This window comes from Bos indicus, chromosome 16, assembly GCF_029378745.1.
Source record: "Bos indicus isolate NIAB-ARS_2022 breed Sahiwal x Tharparkar chromosome 16, NIAB-ARS_B.indTharparkar_mat_pri_1.0, whole genome shotgun sequence".
NCBI classification, from domain to species: domain Eukaryota; kingdom Metazoa; phylum Chordata; class Mammalia; order Artiodactyla; family Bovidae; genus Bos; species Bos indicus.
The window spans coordinates 21,144,066-21,160,243 of NC_091775.1; the positions used below are offsets into that span (position 1 = coordinate 21,144,066).

General features: G+C 41.3%; 1 protein-coding gene across 4 annotated transcripts in view; it reads right to left on the reverse strand.

Annotated features, from left to right (window-relative positions):
* The window catches only part of ESRRG (estrogen related receptor gamma), a 703,351-nt gene that overhangs the window by 342,688 nt on the left and 344,485 nt on the right, over positions 1 to 16,178 (reverse strand). The window lies entirely within an intron of this gene.

The following is a 16,178-nucleotide window of genomic DNA, read 5'->3' on the forward strand; positions in this document are numbered from 1 at the left end:
TTAATTAACTGTCTTTTGTCATAAAACAAAAAGGTTGTATGGAAGGTTCTGAAATAGGTCTTTTTTATTTACATTTCTCTGCGCTTATCAACGCGAGGCATGACAATGCAAAAGAATAGGAAATTTGAATTCCCCTACTTCAGATGAATACTCAGCTTGCAAGGTCAGGGCCACGTGCAAACTGCAATGCCATTCACCTCGCTCCAGTCCTGCCCCAGTGTTATTATATTACTCGTGGATTTTAATTAACTATCGGGTAAAACTCGAATGTAAGAAATACCAAGTCCCACGAAATAAATCCCCTAACAGACTTCTTTGGAGCTTCGCTTGCGTTTGCGCATCTTATGAGGACTGGACAGTGCTTGGCTGACCTGGGAATGCCACTCAGGTGTCATCTTTCTATTTCAATCTTGATATTTGGAAAGAATAAACCCATCATCAAATGATGTTATTGCCTTTACCACACTATGACAGAGAGGGGATGTATAGCAGGCACCTGTGGGTTTGTAAAGGCATCCTATCCATGAGCTAGGACTCCAAAACTCATCTGCAGCTTCCTCTCATCTGGGGGAGCCTGGCAATTCCATCTTCTTGATTAAGGAACTGATTCTGTACTTCTCAAGCCCGAATGCATTCTGGAGGGAGCTATAATCAGTAACTGACAATGAACAATCACAGCAGCCCTGAGGCATCATGGTTTGACAGGCCCATGGGTCACTAGCTTCTGGTATGGAGATCAAGTTCAAGTTCCCAGAATTCGAATACAATTGTCCCACTGCCGAAAGATGGCATTGTTTGACATGCAAAAGCAGGGGGTCCTCTCTTGAAGATCCCACAGTTTTTGATGAGAAATGTGCTGCCATCTTGTAAGGGTCTGCCAACTCTTTCCTTTGCTTTTTCTTGGGATTTAGTTCTAATCTTACAGTCCTATTAGAAGGATCCTCAGAGGGCAAAACAAAACAAAATAAAAGACTTCCCTGGTAGCACAGTGGATAAGAAGCCACCTGCCAATGCAGGGGACACAGGTAGTGTCCTTGGGCCAGGAGGATCCCACATGTTGCAGAGCAACTAAGCCCATGAGTCATAACCGTTGAGCCCGAGTTCTAGAGTCCAGGAGCTGCAACTGCTGAAGGCCAAGTGCCTAGAGTCTGTGTTCCACAACAAAAGCCACCGAAATAAGAAGCCCGCACGCCACAACGAAGAGTATGAAGAGCAGCTCCTGTTCTCTGCAACTAAGAAAGCATGTGTGCAGCAACAAAGTCCCAGTGCCCCCATCTCCCAAAATCCCACAAAATACAGCACCTTGCTATTAGAAATACTAAGTTTACTTTGCAAATTGGATTCTCCATACTAATTAGTTTCCATTTTTCAACAATTTTTTTTCCTGTTTCTAACATCATTAAAATACTATTTAAATGTAATATTAAAAAAACATTAAATGGACGGGAGGTAGTGCTTTTTCTTCTGGGGTTTGGGTTTCTCATTTTTGCAATGTAGAGTCAGGAACCTTGGGGTGCAGACAGTGGACAGAAAGGACCCGTGAATCAGCTAAACTGGAGAAGAAAGTGCGTTGCTGATCAATTCTTCACCCTCTGAGACAGCTTCTCTTCTTTCTGCCAGTTTAAAGGTTTATTCTGGATTGAGATTCTAGTTTTCAAAATGTTGGATGGGGGAGACAGAACCAAATGAGGATGCTACCTGAGAAGTCTGACTCATTAACAATAGCTAACCATCACTAATCTGGAGGAGGAAATGAAAACTCATTCCAGTATCCTTGCCTGGAAAACCCCATGGACAGAGGAGCCTGGTGGGCTACAGACCATGGGGTCACAAAGAGTTGGACATGAGTGAGCAACCGTACACACACACATCACTAAAGCTTTTTGAGGTATGAAAGCAGTGGTACTAACCCCAATATGGACATGAAAAGAAATTAACTAATTTTGACTAATTTCATAGCTGTGCATAGAGTTTCTGGTATGCTTGCCAAATTCCTTCTTTGGACTCAAGAGGTTACAAAACCCTACTGAAGATACGTGGGAGACTGACAGACTTATCAGAGTCTGTCATACAGAGCAAAGTAAGTCAGAGAGAAAAAACAGATATCGTATATTAAAAATGCATGCGGAACCTAGAAAAAAGGTTTAGAGGATCTAATCTGCAAAGCAGAAATAGAGACACAGATGCAGAGAACAAATGTATGGATGCCAAAGTGGAAGGAGGGGAGTGGATGAATTGGGAGGTTGGGATTGACACATCCACACCATGTGTGTGTGCGTGATCTGTCTCAGTTGTGTCTGACTCTTTGTGACCCCATGGACTGTAGCCCATCATGCTCCTCTGTTTCTGAGATTCTCCAGGCAAGAAGACTAGAGTGGGTTGCCATGCCCTCCTCTAGGTGTATGCTGCTGCTGCTAAGTCACTTCAGTTGTGTCCGACTCTGTGCGACCCCATAGACGGCAGCCCACCAGGCTCCCCCGTCCCTGGGATTCTCCAGGCAAGAACACTGGAGTGGGTTGCCATTTCCTTCTCCAATGCACAAAAGTGAAAAGTGAAAGTGAAGTCGCTCAGTCATGTCTGACTGTTCGCGACCCCATGGACTGCAGCCCACCAGGCTCCTCCATTCATGGGATTCTCCAGGCAAGAGTACTGGAGTGGGGTGCCATTGCCTTCTCCTCCAGGAGTATACACACTAGTAACTAATGAGAACCTGCTGTATAGCATAGGGAACTCTACTCAATGCTCTGTGGTGACAGAAGTGGGAAGGAAACTCAAAAAGAGGGGATAAATGTAAACATATAGCTGATTCACGACACCATACAGCAGGAACTAATGCAACATTGTAAAGTAATGAAAGTGTTAGTCACTCAGTTGTGTCTGACTTCTTGTGACCCATGGACTATAGCCTGCCAGGCTCCTCCATCCATGGGATTCTCCAGGCAAAAATACTGGAGTGGGTTGCCATTCCTTTCTCCAGAGGATCTTCCTAACTCAGGGATTGAACCCAGGTCTTCTGCATCGCAGGCAGATTCTTTACCATTTGAGCAACTAGGGAAGCCCCCTTGTAAAGTAACTATACTCCAATTAAAAAAAAAAAGGTTACAGAACCCTAGCGTTGAATGAAATCTTATAGAAATGCCCCCTCCTAACATCCCTCCAAGTGGAATTTTCCCTACACTGACTCTGACCACTGAAACGTGATTCCTTTCAGGGATGAACCTCTTTGGGGGAATTGAGAGAAATGTGCAAACATCCTCTAAAAGTTCTTGGATCCCTGTGAATAAGAAAACAGAATTCCTGATGTTTGGGTGCTATTATTGCTCTAAAGTGAATGCATGGCTCACAGATAATGTGAGGGGTCACAGCATCTGGGCTCTGGTCATTTAAGAGGATGACACAAAGTCCTTATAAAGTGAGGTCTAAAAACAGGTCCCTTCTGAACGAGAAACCTAAATGAGTCTTGATTATATATCATCCGTGAAACCAAAATGGACAATTTGGAGACTAAGCATTGGTAACAAAAGTCCAACAGACAGTTTGCTCGTAATATTTACCAGCTCTAGTCCCATTCTAACCATTCCCCAGTGCCTCACATTATTACAATACCAAGTTACATCTCATCTGATTCTGCCAAAGGATTTTTTTCCCCTATTTTTTCCCTCAAATTGCAAGGAAAGTAGTTAAAAATAAGGAGGAAGAGGGGCAAGAGAAGAAACTGTTAAGTGGCTGACAGTTGCTGTGCTGTGCTGGCTTACATATATACGTACAGGGTGCTGTGCTAAATTCATGTATTACCTTATTAAATTCTCACAAGGACCCTGCAGGATGAGTACTACTTTTTTTAACTATACCATTTTCTAAATGTTAATGATAAGTTAAGAAGACTTAGAAAAGACCATTAACTAAGCCAAGGCTTTGGAACTAACATTGACTCTACAATTCTAGTCCTTCTGACTACACAGGCTGCTTGGTATTTCTGTGGTAGTTTTAAAATTTTAATGCAATATCTCAATAGAATAAGGGTCTGCTTTTTTAAATAAACGTAAAAGAAAAAAAAGACCTCTGGTTATCATCATTAAAAACAGAGCACCATGTATGTATATACAATGGAATACTATGCTATGCTATGCTAAGTCATTTCAGTCGTGTCCGACTCTGTGTGACCCGATAGATGGCAGCCCACCAGGCTCCCCTGTCCCTGGGATTCTCCAGGCAACAACACCGGAGTGGGCTGCCATTTCCTTCTCCAATACATGAAAGTGAAAAGTGAAAGGGAAGTCGCTCAGTCGTGTCTGACTCTTAGCGATCCCATGGACTGCAGCCTACCAGGCTCCTCCGTCCGTGGGATTTTCCAGGCAAGAGTACTGGAGTGGGATGCCACTGCCTTCTCCAACAATGGAATACTACTCAGCCATAAAAAAGGATGAAATGTTGCCATTTGCAGCAACATGGGTTGATTTGGAAGGTATCATGCTAAGGTGAAACCAGTCAGAAAGAGGAAGACAAATACTGTATGATAACACTCATATGTGGAATCTGAAAAAATACAACAAACTAGTGAATATTTGCTGCTAAGTCACTTCAGTCGTGTTCGACTTTGTGTGATCCCATAGACGGCAGCCCACCAGGCTCCCCCGTCCCTGGGATTCTCCAGGCAAGAACACTGGAGTAGGTTGCCATTTCCTTCTCCAATGCATGAAAGCGAAAAGTGAAAAGGAAGTCACTCAGTCGTGTCTGACTCTTCGTAACCCCATGGACTGCAGCCTACCAGGGTCCTCCATCCGTGGGATTTTCCAGGCAAGAGTACTGGAGTGGGGTGCCATTGCCTTCTCCGAGTGAATATAACAACAACAAAAAAAAACCCCAGATTCACTGATATAGAAAATAAACGAGTGATTACCACTGGGGAGAGGGGAGGGGGAGCAATATAGGGATAAGGGAATAAAAGTTACAAACTGTTATGTAAAAAATAAGCCACAAGGATATATTGTACAACATGGGAAATAGAGCCAATATTTCATAGTAACTACATGGAGTATAACCTTTAAACACTGTGAATCACTATATCGTACACCCATAACTTACATATGGGCTTCCTGGGTGGCTCAGTGATAAAGAATCTGCCTGCCAAGCAGGAGACTCGGATTTGATCCCTGGGTCAGGAAGATCCCCTAGAGAAGGAAAGAGCAACCCACTGGAGTATTCTTGCCTGGGAAAACCTATGGACGGGGGAGCACGGGGGACTATCGTCTATGGGGTCGCAAAGCACTGGATAGCACTGAGCAACCAAACAACAACAAACTTACATATACTGTGCAGCAACTACACTTCAGTAAAAAATAAACACACAGAAGACAGAACACCGTGGGTTAGGGTCAGTGACAGCCATCTGCTGCAAAGTAGCATGGAGATTTACCTTTCTATCATTTGAGTTCTTGAAAATGAGGGATTTAAGGAAAGCAGGGCAATAGCCACATTTTTGTTCTGCACCCGACATGTTTTCTTGAAATTTGAGACAAGTTTAAAACAAATCAATGTTTTCAGAAAAGTAGGGCATTTTTTTTTTCTTTTATCATTAAACGCTAAAATTCTTCAGAAATGTTTCCTTTGGGCTTTCAACAAACCTGATCACCTCCTGCAGAAAACAAGTGCTAAACCAAAAACAGGGTTTCGGGCAGCAGATTCAGCAAGGAATGGAGCATCAAAGTCCACCAAGGGACTGTGGGCCCGCTCCCTGGAAAGTAGACCAGAACTCTGGAGGCTGGAGGCAGCACCGGGATGGAGTGGGGTGTGGAGAAGCAGCTCCCACTGAAGTGCCGTTGACATGTCAGCCAAACACTCAGCTTGCCTCCATCACCCTTCACAGAGCGAAACATCTCTTTACGTCCGGAAACATTCGGAAAGCCTCAAATCTGTCTTTTCTCTAACTTCAATCCAATGAGTGGTGGAAATGAAGGAGAGAGAGAGAGGGATGGAGGAAAAGAGAGGACCAGTTCTGTTCACATGAAAGGGTGGGACCAGTTACATGTCTGAATGCTGTTCCTGCAGACTCTTAGAATCTTTTCTGAGACTGGTGGCTGTGAAAATAGAGCAGCAGCGGAGCCCAGCCACCCACCCACCACATTCAGACCATCAGAGCTGGTGCCCCTTCTGCAAACTTGCAAGGATGCTTCAAGACCTGCCTCGATGCCCTGGTGCACGAGCAGCGACACCTCATTTGCTTTCCCTTTCCCATTTTTACCCCTTCTTACTCCTGGCTACAGTCTGCTCACCTATGTTCCAAATGTCAGTATTATGGAACAATCCTCAATATTGTAAACCTAACAACAGCTTAATAAATAAAATGTTTTTATAAAAAGTTTCGGCTGGAGCCTAAGACAGTGTGCTTGGCTGTTCTCTAGTCCTCTTGGAGCCTGAAAATAGCACCAGGCCTTAAAGAACAAGCAGATCTCGGAGATGCGGCAAGTTCAGTTCAAGATCACCACAATAAAGTGAGTATCACAGTAAAAAAATTTAAATAAATAAAATAAAACAATCCTTACGTGATGTTGTGGTGGCGCATGTGTCAGTGTTCCTATTATATGTTAAGCCTCAAAAGAAAAGTAAAGTTTGGGAAGAAGGCAAGATAGAACTTGAGGGAAGAGACAGAACCTTAGAGACACAGGTTTGGGAAAGCCTCAAAATGTGGTTGATAAGCGACAAGGTGTCATACACAATGTGGGTCAGTAGTAGATGGAATAGATCACATATATACCTGTATATATGTAAGTATTTTTGCTTAAGAATTAGCCCACTTTCCAAAAAGCAATGCTTGGCAACAAATAGGAGAGGCACGTTGAAACTAAAATGTAACCTGCCTTTATGCACAGCCCTGATCAAAACAGGAGATCACTGAGCTTTGTGTTGAGAAGCTAAGCAAATTTCAGAAACTAAAGGGAGGTAAAGTGAAAGTGAAGTCATTCAGTCGTGTCTGACTTCTTTGCGACCCCATGGACTGTAGCCTTGTAGCCTATCAGGCTCCTCTGTCCATGGGATTTTCCAGGCAAGAGTGCTGGAGTGGATTGCCATTGCCTTCTCCAGAGGATCTTCCCGACCCAGGGATTGAACCCGGGTCTCCCGGATTGCAGGCAGACGCTTTACCATCTGAGCCACCAGAGAAGCCCAAAGAAGAGGTAAGATGCATCAAATAGGGCTTCTTCAATAGTAAAGAATCTTCCTGTCAATGCAGGAGACACAGGTTCGATTCCTGGGTGGGGAAAATCCCACATGCCGCGGAGCAGCTAAGTTCGTGCACCCCAACTATTGAGCCTGTGCTCTAGAGCCCAGGAGCCGCAGCTACTGCAGCCCATGCACCCTAGAGCTCGTGCCTGGCAGCAAGGGAAGCCACCGCAATGGGAAACCTGCGCTCCGCAACTAGAGAGTAGCCGCTGATCGCTGCAACTAGAGAAAAGTCTTCGGAGCATCGAAGACCCAGTACAGTCAAAAACAATTATAAATAAAGTAAATTAAAAAAAATTGTAAAAGATGCATCAAATACCAGACAACTGGATGTGTTCACACATATATGGAGAATGTGAATTCTACAAAGGTTTTTTTGTTTTTGTTTTTTTTTAAACAAGAAGCTATAGTGGCTCTTTGGAAAGGGTTTGGTATGGGAGAAGACAAAACCTATCAAACAAAATAAGATAATATAAATATTTCATTTAGTTGTTATCATCTCTTTTTATGATGATAAGACATTATTATCATATTTTTTATTCTAACTCATAAAAAATGGTCAATCTTCCACATTTGTAATGGGCTAGAGCACACTAATCTTAGTTTGGCATAAAGCTCATACAAACCACTCAATATTTTCAATATAAATGTAATGACTTCTGATTTTAGGAAAAAATAACAATGCTCAAGAAAAATCCATCACTGGTTAACTCTAAACTCTCCTATTGGTCATTTCTGTAAGTAGGTGCACTTGCAAAAAATAAAATAAACTTTCTGCATATTCATTATGGAAGAAGATGGATGATAATCAGTAGGAGAGACAGCAAATTTCTTCTTGAGGATTAGGCTCCAATTGGTTGCATTTCAACATCAACCTGGCAATTTTACTATTAAGTCAGCAGAAGTGAGTCCTCGTACGGTATGCCACTTACTCCCGGAGAACATCAGGCAAAGGGAAGAGAACACGCTAGAATAAATTGTGCATTATTTCTGGCATTAGTTAAAGGAACAGAGCATTATAAGGAAAAAAAATACAGTACCATTGATTTTTACAGGTGTTTAATACAGATAAGCTGAAAAAAGGGTTTCCATTTTAAGCCCAGTGATGGCTAAAGATGCATTCAAATATGTTCAAAAGCAATCTAAAGTCTTCTAAAATGGTGTTTAAGCTATTCGAGCAAAACGTAAATAGTTTTTGTCGTAGTATGAGGAAGGTAGAACAAAAAACAGATTCCAAGGAGCTGACTCTGGCACACTGCCGGCCACTGTAAAATCAGGGGGTCATTAAAACAGAGGTAATACTGTTTATCCATTACATGATCACAGGTTATTTAGTGAAAACAGTCGCAGACTGTCCTTAGAAAGGTAGGCGGCATAATTACCCTGGAAGTCTCTGAGGTCCACTCTCAGGAGAAGAGACTGAAACAATCAAACTGACGACTTATATGTGTGTTTAAGAGAGTCACTATAGAAAGAAACTAAATCCAGATGCTTTATGATACCTCCCTATGTTTTAACACGTTTCTTTAAAGTTCATTTATAAAGAATGGGAACATATTTGACATATTGAAGTGCTCTGCAGAAACCAAATTATGAAGAAAAGTTGATGTTGGCAGAATTATTGAATGGATAATGTTTGTTTCACTTATTTGAGGGCGGAGACATTGGCCTCCAATTTCTGCAGAGCTGTTTGTTCACACAGTAACAAATAAAGCAAAAGCGATAGCTGCCCATGTCTGACCACGTAACTAGAGCATCCAGAGATGCTATGAGACAGGGAGAGAGATGTTTGCTTTGGGCATTTTTCACTATGTATTATGATTTGTCTTCTCATTAGCAATCAGATTTTCTTTCTTAGAAATACATATCGATAATCCTGATTCAAAGAGAAGTCCAATTCCAAAAGTTTGGATCCCTTGAACATTTTTAAAAATTGTGCTCCCCTCTCTTCCATGACATTGGCTGGATATCCTCTTTTCTAACTCTTTTGATCATATCCTAACTGACGGCAGGGTCGGAGCTCTAGTGAACAAAGATGATGGACATGGTTAGCCAACGCCTCTCTGACCAACTGACAAACACAAATTTAGTGCCTCTTTCCCATGCATCTAGCACTGAGGACAGGGTTGATATAAATGAGGACAGAAGGGACTCAGTAGACAAAAATATCCCTCTCATAACAGGTATTAGAATAATTACAATACGTCATGTTAACTAGGATGAAAGAGCGCTGTGCAGCTGAACAGTTAAGTCTAAGCATTGTGAAGTATGAGCTTCAGGGGAAGCCAAGTGAACTTGGAGAGGTTTATTGTAGTGATGCCCAGTCACTAACACATCCCGTGAGCTGCGACAGCTGACTCATGTTCTGGAGATGCTAAAGTGGAAATCCCAGGAATCAGAAGCTGCTATTTGTTAAACACATGATATGATCAGCTGCAAGTCAGAGCACCTAGACAAGTGATCTTGACAAGCCTGGTTAGTGATACTTGGGGACACACACTGGCTCAGCTGTGATCATGTCTCAGAGTTTCCACAGGAAAAATGTCACGAGACTCCTCTATGTCATCGGTGCTGAGGGACATGTAACGCAGCCTTAGTAATATCATGAACTTGGTAATATTTCGCAATCTAGTTATACTTGCAATGTTATAAAACTTTTGTTAAAATGGATGTGGGAACACAACAACTCAGAGGACACTGGAATTTATATTATGCAGTGTTATACTAGGGCTTCCTTGGTGGCTCAGAAAGTAAAGAGTCTGCCTGCAATGCAAGAGGCTTGGGTTCAATCCCTGGGTCAGGAAGACCCCCTGGAGAAGGGAATGGCAACCCACTCTAGTATTCTTGCCTGGAAAATTCCATGGACAGAGGAGCCTGGTGGGCTACAGTCAGTGGGACTGCAAAGAGCTGGACAGAACTGAGCAACTAACACTAAAGTTATACTACCAATTTTAAATCTACATATATGGAGCAGCAGGAACATGAGTTTCTTTTTTCTCCTTACAAAAACAAATTTTTATTCAAGTATAGTGGATTTACAATGTTGTGTTAATTTCAGGCATACAGAAAAGTGATTGTAATACATATATATCTATCTCTACATAGCTTTCTATATATTTATTTTTCAAACTCTTTCCCATTATAGATTATAACAACCTAAATGGGAAAAGAATTTGAAAAAGAATATATATATGTGTGTGTGTGTGTGTGTGCGTGTGCATCTGTGCTAAGTTGCTTCAGTTGTGTCCAACTCTTTGTGACTCCATGGACTATAGCCCACCAGGCTCCTCTGTCCATGGAATTCTCCAGACAAGAATACTGGAGTAGACTGCCATGCCCTCCTCATATATATATATATATGTGTGTGTGTGTGTGTGTGTGTGTGTATGTGTGTATATAAAACTGAATTACTTTGCTGTACATATATGAAAGAAAGTGAAAGTGAAAGTCACTCAGTCGTGTCCAACTCTTTGCGACCCCATGGACGGTATAGTCCAGGGAATTCTCCAGGCCAGAATACTGAAGCAATATATATATTGCTGTATGTACATATATATGCATGTGTGTGTGTGTATACGTACATACACATATATATATATATAAAAAACTGAATCATTTTGCTGTACGCCTGAAACTAACATAACATTGTTAATCAACTGTACAGCAATATAAAATAAAATTCAAACAAAGAAATCACTTAGGTGGTAAGAAAAATAAATAAATGTCATCCAATTTTATTTATTTATTTATTCATTCACAAAATAAACAATAATTAAAAACCCAAAGAAGACATTGAATATTACTTTGAAATCAGAAAATCAAGGTCAAAATCTTCGCCTAATCAACATTAAGTTCCCGGGCACCTTGTCTGTAACATGGGGAATCAGGAAGGCTTGCACCTCTCAGGAATGTCATAGTGAAGCTCACACAGGTGGATATGCACAAAACTGCCCATCGATGCTGAAGCACTCTACATAAATCGTTGTTATTGCTGTACACCTGGGTTTATACCAGGACATCCTGCTTGCACAGGATGAAATCACTCACTGAACATGCTCACTCCCTGGGGAGAGGATTCTTACCACTCTTGTGAATTTGAGGAATAATGTGTGAGTTGCATTAACTGGTGTTTATTAATGTATTATGAACCTCTGCCGTGGCATCTGATTCACAATAAAAAGATTAAGCAGACTAATTTGTCATTTATTTTCCAATGCCTGCTTTCCTGCCCGAAGCACCACTAATATCCCAGGAGCTCGTCAACCCAATTATTTCCCATTTTGCATTACTTGCTGAAAATAGTGCTAATGTGCCCAAAAGGCTTTGCTTCTTGGTGTTGGAAAAAAAAACAAACCCAAAACAAAACGAAGAAAAACCACTCCTAAAAGAAAAAAAAAAACAACCGCTCCTGCTCTAGCCATCTCAATACTGTTGTCATTGGGTGAACAGAAATACCCCAGAACCACTGGGCTATAGCTAGTAATCAAACTAAGTTAGCAGCCTTATTGCACTGTGGACGCGAGCCACGGCCCTGTGCTTATTGAGTATTTATTTTTGGGTGGAAGGGAATTCCATCTGTAGAATGAAATTCACAAGCTAGAGGGAGCTGAATTATACTCTGCCTATACATTAATACACGAACCATTTTGTTTGCTTGCTGGGGGAATTGGATGTCAAAAGCACTCAAATAACTGGTGAAACCAACTTTTTTTTTCCTTCTCAAAATATTCATAATCAGTTATTTAGACAACTTCAAATATTAATTTGCAAAACTAATTTGTGAATGTAGACACAACTCATTATTAATAGAAGCATAAAGATTTCTCATCTGTTTTTTTAATCCAGCCTTATAAATGGTTTTTAACCTTAACATGTAATAGTTCTGGCTACTTTCTTCAGTCTGTTTCACTTTGAAAATGTGCTTTTTGCTTTATCCCAGGAGTTTCTGTATTGCTTAAGGCAAAATACTCCAGCGTACATTCACAGCTATCAACTGTAAACATTCTTCTACCTTATTCTGCCCAAGGCTCAGAGCCAGTTTAAAATGTCTGCGGATAGTTTCAGAAGCCTACAAGACTCCACAGAGTCATGAAAAATGATTATTTTTTTAAAAACTTGCCAATTTTCCCAGCAATGTAAAATTTATATTTTTAAAACCCAATCATTTTAGCTGTGGGGAGACACTGACTGAAAACATAGTGTTTTGTTCTTTCAAATATGATCAGCTTCAAGGATGAGATGCTGTAGATTACATTAATCCTTATGAGGTTATTTCTTACCATTATTTTCTTAAATCCTTCCCTCACTTTAATCAAGAACAGGAATGTTATGGGCTAGATGTAGGGAAGAAGCATAGATTAGTGGTTAGTATAATAGCCGGAAAGCCAGGAAACGTGAATTCTATTCTTGGCCAAGTGGTCTTAGGTGAGCTCATGATTTACAGCCTCAGTTTCTCCATCTATAAACAGAAAGTGTTGCACTTTACCACAAAAGAGGGCTAAGCATTTTAAAAGGATTATTTTCGTTCATCCTTCGATGTAGATAATATCATTATCCTAACTTTATAGAGTAGGTGACTGAGGTGTGCAGGCATATTAAGTCGCTTTAGTCATATCTGACTCTTTGCAACCCCATGAATTGTAGCTCACCAGGCTCCTCTGTCCATGGGATCCACCAGGCAAGAATACTGGAGTGGGTTGCCATGCCCTCTTCCAGGGGATCTTTCTGACCCAGGGATGGAGTCCGTGTCTCTTACGTCTCCTGCATTAGTAGGCGGGTCCTTTACCACTAGTGCTACCCGGGAAGCAACGGAGGCACAGAGATGTTAAGGAACTGGCCCAAGGTCACACAGCTGGGAGCCAACTGCAGAGGCCGAGCTCTAACCCTTAGGCCACAGCGTTCTCTACATCCTTGGTCTCGAGGAATGGAATAGACTGTGGATCCAGTCCAGAAAACTGTCAGAATAGGGGCCCAGATTGTCCCTGTCCTCTTGGGCCTCTGTGGATATTCTCTTAAACTCACATTCTCTGGGCCATTCCTGCCACCTGCCTTGCGGGGAGGACCACCCGGATTCAGGCCTCCCTGGCAGTGTTGCTCCTGGCAGCCCCCGCTCATGGCAGTTGCCACACAGCAGAGCTTCATCTGCCAACTGAACCGGAGCGAGACCTCCGGGCACGGTCAAGTGCAGCTGGTGGAGGGAGGCTCAGATTTCCGATGAACTGAACACAATGGAGCGGCACCGTCACATGACCATTACGAAAGCACATGCTGGCTGCTTGTTTTTCGCGCAGAAGTGCATGAACTATTTAAAACTTCTCCTCCCCCTCACCGCTCCCCCAGCCCCAGCTCCCCTTCTCTCCAGATCTTCCATGCCTTCCTACGGGTAAAGTTCAGCCAGGGGACGATTGGCCAGATGTTATCTGGTGTCACTAGCTTCTTTGCAAAATGAGGACCAAACACAACGCAGAAACTGGCTTTCTCTGCACTGTTGCTGACAGCATGGATCCCAAATGGTGCACTTGCAGAGCAGACAGGGGCACCACTGAGGCTCCTCTCTTTGAACCTGGCATTGGCGGGGACAGCCAACTTAACCTTGACTTCCACAGAGGCTAACGAAACGCCCCTTTCACTACGAGGAGTCATTGTCCATATCAGAGCAAACTTGCCAGAAACAGAGCGAAGGTTTAAAAGGTCTCACCACATCATATCTTCGGGGTGCTATATGAAACATGGTTTTAAAATATCCCGTGTTAGTGGGTGCACAACTGAAGCGACTTAGCAGCAGCAGCAGCAGCGGGTGTCCATTAGGAACTGTGGTCATTTAACATGTATCATAATTGTGAATTCAAAAGAAACTGTTGATCTTCATATTTCATGACTCTGATGAAGCAGTGAATAGTAAAATGATGCTCTTTGTATTTAAGCCAAAAATAAGGATTACAGTAAAAGAACCAAACTTATGGAAATGTCCTCGTTCTTTAATGTGTCTGGGATAAGGTTGCAAATGAAATTCAAGGGTGTTTACATGCAATTGCTAGATTAATATTTGCGCATTTAAAAGCACTAAACTGGCTAAAGAGAAGACTGCTAAGTTGCTTCAGTCGTGTCTGACCCTGTACGACCCCATAGACAGCAGCCACCAGGCTCCCCTGTCCCTGGGATTCTCCAGGCAAGAACACTGGAGTGGGTTGCCATTTCCTTCTCCAATGCATGAAAGTGAAAAGTGAAAGTGAAGTCGCTCAGTTGTGTCCGACTCTTAGCGACCCCATGGATTGTAGCCTACGAGGCTCCACCGCCCATGGGATTTTCCAGGCAAGAGTACTGGAGTGGGGTGCCATTGCTTTCTCCGAAAGAGAAGTCTGGTATTCACTAAAATCTAACTGGAGGGAACAGGAAAAAAAAAAAAAGGAATCATACATACGACTTTTAAGATATTTGAAAAGCTTCTCCTTATAAAGAGGTCTTTCAAAGACAGCAAACACTGAAGATTTGCCAATGAAGAAAGAAAATCTTTCCAAATAAGTCATTTAAACAATGTGGAGCTTAAGGCTTCCTTATCTTATTCGTGGTTCAGAGAAAACATTTTGTGATCTTTTTATATTCAGATCATCTCTTCACAAAACGTTGCTTTCTTTGGTTCAAAAAAATCAAAACTAAGCTTAAACAATTTTGCAGTAAAGCATCACATAGTGACGCTGTTAATATTAAGGAAAATAAACAAAAAACAGGAGCTTAGTGAATCAATACAGAATAGACTTTTTTACAAGAGGAAATACTTTGGGAAAACTTGCACACATCAAATAATGTCTGGAAGTTGTGAAATACTCTGGGAAACAAACTTTTCTTCCTATAAATATTGAAAAAGAACAGCTACAAGATGCAAATGAACTACTGAACTCAATTCTTGGTCTTTAAAATGTATTTCAATAGAATAGCCAATGTACCATCTCAGTATGAAAAAAAGATGTACAGTAATAGCATTCTGAAAAATGAATTAAGAATACATTGTCATCAACTCCAGCAAAAATAATAAAGGTAGAAAAGATTAAGAGGCAAGCATATCTTTCAGAATTGTAAAATGGGTTTATAGGTCTTCTAATAACAACTTTTACTCAAACCTTACATAAATAGGCTTAGATGATACAAATATTATGTGGGCTGTGTGGACACTCCCAGCTTCCTAATCATGTTTAGGGATTACTTGATAGAACAGAGACATTTCATTCCTATTGGGCTGAGGGATTACTGCAAAGAAACATCTAATATTCCATTTTTTAATTTCATGCATTTTTTATTTACCTTTAATGATGCTGTATATATTCATCATCCTGAAATATTAAAACAGTATGAAAAAAGTAATAAATTGGTGGAAAATTTAGGGAATAGGAATGCAACAGCACGCAAATCATACACTATCAAGTGCTTGATACACATTTAAAATTACTGCCGACTACAGCAAAGCCAAATTCCTAGCAGATTTCTGAAGCACAAAGTCACAATAAGAAGATCAGCAGAACAGACTGAAATAATAGAATATTCATCCCTCTAATCCATATGCAATTCTTTAGGGCTTTTTTTTTTTAACAATGCATATGAGGTCTGACAGTATTCAGGATTTAAATAAGTTGTCTCTCTCCTTCCTGCTCCTCTCTGTTTTTATATAAAAAAAAGTATATATAGTTATCATTTCTGCATTGCTGCACCATGGAAGACAAGGTTAGCACATTTCCTCACATCTCAAATGAAACAATAGCATCTTTAAACAACAAAGGTGTGAAAAGAAATACAATGTATTCATCCCACCAAAACCTCCTGAACCAGATTTTTGGGAAGAAGGAAAGTTGACATCACTCATAGGGGAAATGAAGTGATGTTCTCTGGTCACTTCATTACCAGTTAATAAACTGATACAATATTGCATTTAAATATTGACCAAAAGCAAAAAGCTGGCATTTCATCTC